Here is a 5,907-nt window from a genome sequence, read left to right on the forward strand (position 1 = left end):
TATGTTTATCTGTAAAGTGTGGCAAAATTAAGTTTACAATGATTCATATGGGAAAAAATATAATTAATAAATACTAATACAGGACTAAACTATTTCACATATTCACAACTGTAAACCTACTTTTGTCCCAACCTGTATAAATACTTCCATCTCTTCCCATGGATGTCTCAGAGGTACCTCAGATTCCCATGTTCAAGGTCAAACTCATGAGAGCCTCAGAAGTACCAGACCATAGAAGTTTTTTATTTATCCTTCATAAAAATTCATTTCCAGCATTCATTCCATACTAAAGTAATCATTTCTAAAAAATAATGTAAATATTCAAGTAAATAGAAAATGACTATCAGAAGTACTGTAACAATAAACCTTTATTGAGCTACTATTATGTGCTAGGTACTTTGTTTAATTCTTTTAACAACTCTTGAGGTAGGTAATATTAGTGAAAAGTAGTCACCCGTAATGATTGTAAGTATAGACTCTTAAGACTTCGCAGATTCCTATCCCAAATGCCAGCCCCTACCACTTACTAGCTGTGTGACCTCAGGTAATTTACAGGTCTGGGCCTCAGTCTCTTCATCTATAAAACAGAGATGGCCCTGGCTGGTTTGACTCAGTGGATAGAGCATTGGCCTGTGGACTGGAAAGTCCCCGGTTTGGTTCCAGTCAAGGGCACATACTCGGGTTGAGGGCTCGATCCCCAGTAGGGGGCGTGCAGAGGCAGCTAATCAATGATTCTCTCTCAACATTGATGTTTCTTTTTTTAAAAAAAAATATATTTTATTGATTTTTTACAGAGAGGATGGGAGAGGGATAGAGAGTTAAAAACATCAATGAGAGAGAAACATCAATCAGCTGCCCCCTGCATATCCCCTACTGGGGATGTGCCGGCAACCAAGGTACATGCCCTTGACCAGAATCAAACCTGGGACCCTTCAGTCCGCAGACCAACACTCTATCCACTGAGCCAAACCAGTTAGGGCTCATCATTGATGTTTCTCTCTCTCTCTCTCTCTCTCCTCTTCCCTCTCTCTCCCCCCCTCTTCCTTCCTCTCTGAAATCAATAAAATATATTTTTAAAAAAGAGAGAGAGAGATGAGCCCAGCTCTTAATGGCTCAGTAGTTGAACATCAACCTAGGAATCTACAGGTCACTGGTTTGATTCTTCGTCAGGGCACATCCTAGGTTTCTGGCACAAATCCTAGTAGTGGGTGTGCAGCAGACAGCCAGTCAATGATGTTTCTCTCATCATTGCTTCTATCTCTGTCTTTCTCCCTTCCTGTCTCTCTAAAAAAAATCAATTAAAAATATTTTTTTAAAACCAGAGATGATATTTATCTCTGAAGAATATCATTAGGAGTTAAAGAATTAATATGTAAAGATCTTTGTAAAATGCCTGGCACCAATTGTGATGACCACTGCATACATATTAATATTATTACTTATTATCTTAGGTTTACAAATACAGAAACTGAACCGTACTGAAGTTGGTCCAAGTCTCACAGCTATTAAATGACAGTGCCAGGAGACAAACATAGACAGTCTGGCTCCAGAACTCCCTTAATCACTCTATTTTACTTTATTTCAACTAATAATTTATCTCATCCTCTTGCACATAGACTCCATATTAATGGTCTCATTGTTTTAAGAGTCTTGTAATTCATTACAGTGCTCATACCTGGTGTTTAAAATGAAGATCTCAAATAGGTAGGTAGAAGCTCACTTCAATATGATCTGAGAAGCACAAGGATATACATCTTACTTCCATTTTATTATTCATTGTTATTCTCCCTTTCTTGTTAGCAGTTAAGTCATCAAAATCCCTAGAAAATGGAAGTACTACTTTTATATTACTCCTAAGTGTGATTTATGTACTCTGTTAAGTCTTATTTTCCTAAACATTTTCAGAATGACTTGAGGGCTCAGTATTAACATAGAGTGCCTAAAATAAATATTTTTGATATGTTTAACTATTTACTCTTTTGAAACTATGTAATGATTTTGTCCAGAGTCTAAGATGTTTCAATTTCCCAAAGAGTTTTCCTTTGAATTTGAATTCTATTAGCTGCTTTTAAAATAGGAGCTTTGATTTTAGTATTTTGTTGTCTTTGTATTAGAGTCTGTATGTAGTTGAACCTGTTTAATTTTATAAGATTTTGTCTTTGACTCTCATTGAGGTCTTTAGTGAAAAAGCACATCTGGTTACTATTTACAGCTTCTATAGATGGTTCCCCTCACCAACCCTATACTTACTTCTTTTTTCCACAGTTGATTTTTTTAATTCTTATTTGTGGCAAAAAAAAAAATTTCTTCACATTAAGGCAAAAGATACAAAGTCTTTGTAGCCTTTGAATTTAGCAGGGAGGAGTTCTTCAGAAAGAGTGGACTTGGAAAAACCAGAATCATGTGAGGGAAGAATCTGTTTTTACCTTTTTTGGAACTGAATTTTGTGACCTAGTGTACTTAATCTTGTGGAAACAAATACACTTAAAATAGTATTTCTATCCGTTATACTCTTTCAGTCTGACAATAAAACTCCCCTCAAACTAACTTAAGTGGGGAAAAGACATTGGTTTGTGTAAACTGGTCCAGGATAGATGTGGCTTTAAGAATGGCTCCACCCAAGACTCAAACAATGCTAACCAAGGCTTCATTTCTGTATATTTCTTAGCCCTGTTTTCTTGGTTTGGGCTTTATTCCTCAGCCCTACATGAGCAAAAGATAACTTCAGTCCCTTCAGCCCCTAAATCCTCACAGTGTAATGTGTATCTGGAAAGAGAGTGACCATCGTTTTTGCTAGAAGCCCAGCAAATCTCATTGCATCTCATTGGCTCAGACTGGCCCATTCCCCTTGTAGGTTGGGGAATGTGAAGCTCTGAGTGGGACTGAGCCTTATGCCCACCATCAAGATTGAGGGCGTAGTCAACTCCACCAGATACTATAAACTATTTCCAAAAAGGAATGAAGACACTATTATACCACAGGAAGGGTGACTGTTTTCTGGGCAGCAGAAAGTAGTTGTCCTTAACATTTGATAGTGTTTTCCTTTTCCATTATAAGGGTTAGCTCTTGTCTAGGAAAGAGCAGTTTGTATGTTTTGTTTGTTTGTTTAGTGTTTAGTGCTAATTTGAAAATTGTATGAATTCAGTTCCAAATTGTTTTAAATCAACATACAAATGGGAATTGCTAAGACTTTTCATCTCTGAAGATCTTTGAGAATATATCAACATAAAATTTGGTGCCAACTTTAACAAATACCATAATATTAGTTTTCCTGTTAGCTATAGTAATCAAATTTGTTGGTAGTTATTGTGACATAAGGCAGTGTCTTTAGGGGTTAACATCTTTTTCCAGGTTAACACTTTGTTTAATGTCTTAAGCAAACTGGGCTTTTCGACCAAGAAACTTATAAAAAACCATGAAATCTAAGGTTCTGTTCTAGATACTCAGGGTCTTGGCAAGAGATGGAGTAAGGGGAGATGAGGGACACTAACAAAGGCTTTTGTATTAATTTCTGTGACAGATTTTAGTCTGAAAATGAAAAGTCAGTTTTTACTGAAAAGGAATATAAGATACCTACCTCTTAGGGGTTACTCTTCCTTTCTAACACCAAAAATATGAAATGAAGTAGAAAATGACACATTTTAGTCTAATATAGTCATTTAGATAGCTCCTTCTATTTTTATGTTAATATATATGAATGAATTAAGAATTGGTCTTTTTTAAGTATTAAGAATAGCAATTAGACAAAACCTATTTTAATTTCTGTTTATTGAGGTATTATTAATATGAAAAGAGTCCAAATTTGTTTGAACATATAAGGTCTGAATTTATGGTATTCTGAGCCTAGTATTTTTCATTGAATGTCAAGGATGTACTAAAGTGCCTACATTTATATTTCTCTATGAAAGATTATTCTGACAGTAAGTTTAAGTCATTTCCACAATTTATTGCTGTCTAAAAATTTCCCTTGACTTCACATTTTGTTCTGAATGTCTTGGTTTCTTCCCTCCACCTACACAATGTTGAAGGAAAGTGAAGCAAGAGTTGCAGAGTAACACAGTGAATTTGAGAACCCTGGCTTTTTTCCCCCCAAAACAAGATAAACCTTTATTATAAAACCGCTTTTTTTTTATACAAAAAAAAACTTTTGGCAAATGTTCAATAAGTGTGTGAATAACCTAATTGATTTAGCTAGAATGAATAGGAAGCTTTGCTCTTTGTCCTTGTAGATAAATTTGGCTCAGTAAACATAGTGATAGACTCTGTGGTCAAAGGTATACAAACAACAACAACAAAAACTCCACCAAACATATAGATTTAATATCAGCAATTTTATATCCAAGTCAGGGCCTCAAAGAGAGAAAGAACAATATGTTAATTAGAATCTTATTTATTTCTATTATGAAAAATAATCATGTTAGCTTACATAGAATCCAGTGCTTTGACAAATGTTAATATGTGAAAATATTAATAGAGAATTTTAAGCTGTATGAAATTCAAAGATAGGTGTAAAAATTTAAACATACTCTTGTATACTCTACAATCAAACTCTGAAGCTTTTCCTGGATCATCTTCCACCAAAGTAGTATTACTTTTCTTTGGAATCTTACAATATCTATAATATTTGCTTTAATATGGTACCTCTCATATTGATTTGGATTGGGGTGATTGATGTACACTTTTTTTCTTTTTCATAACTGTACGTAAGCAAGTGGTGGTGGAGGAAATCATACCTTTTGCATTAGTTTGAATACTCCCATAGCTTCTGGCATTGTAGTGAATGCGCAGTAATATTTTTTGGATTAATAATTACATTATTAGTGACTAGATGCACAAAATTAAAAGTAGGGAGACTACAGCCCTCGGTTTGAAAATGGCTCCAATACCTAAATTAATTAAACTGCAAGGGAAGCCCATAATTGCTGTTGTTGGAAGAGATCTTTAATAAACATTTAATGGAAAGTACTAATCTAGAATATTGGAAGAAGGGTTGCTCTTCCTAAAACTAGCATATTAATTTTTAAAACTATTTTTAGCTATTTAGCCAAGTAGGACTATAAGCTAGTATTTCACTTTATAATAAACTGGGAAAACATAAGTAAAGTGTTTTTCTGAGTTGTGTGAGCTGTACTGGTATATTATAGAACATGAGGGGGGCAAGGGAATTCCTGATTTATAGCCAGTCTGTAAGAAGTAAGGGTGGCCTGGACGTGCACTTGGCATCTGAAGTGGGGCAGTCTTGTGGGACTAAGCCCTTTAACTTGTGGGATTTGAGCTAAGTCCAGGTAGTATCAGAATTGAATTGAATTGTTGGACATCCAGTTGGTGCTAGAGAATTGATAAACTGGTTGGTATTAGAGAAAAAACTCCTCAGTTGCATTTATTGAAAGTGATGTAAGATGTTGGCAAAAACATAAAGCAAAAATTCACGTCTACAATTAAGGCTAGATTGAAACAGAATATGAAATTAAAAATTCCAACCCTAATTGTGAATTTTGTTATTTTGGTACAAAAAACAGTTGGTTTGGGAAAATCTTCACCTCTTTGAATACTTATACTAGAGGCCCGATGCACGAAATTCATGCATGGTAGGGTCCCTAGGCCTGGCTGGCAATCAGGGCTGATCTGTGGGGTGACTGGCAGAGCGATTGGGGGGCCTCCACTGGCACCCACTTTGGCCAGCCTGGAGCTGCCCACTCGCCCACCTGCCCCCCACCGCCACCGCCTGTCACCTTCGTTTGGTCAATTTGCATATTAGGCTTTTATTATATGGGACTAGAGGCCTGGTGCACAAAAATTTGTGCACTCTGGGGCGGGGGGGGTGGAGGCTCAGCCCGGCCTGTGCCCTCTTGCAGTCTGGGACCCCTCAGGGGATGACCACCTGCTGGCTTAGGCCCGCTCCCCGGG

This window comes from Myotis davidii, unplaced genomic scaffold (genome assembly GCF_000327345.1).
Source record: "Myotis davidii unplaced genomic scaffold, ASM32734v1 scaffold6, whole genome shotgun sequence".
Classification (NCBI taxonomy): domain Eukaryota; kingdom Metazoa; phylum Chordata; class Mammalia; order Chiroptera; family Vespertilionidae; genus Myotis; species Myotis davidii.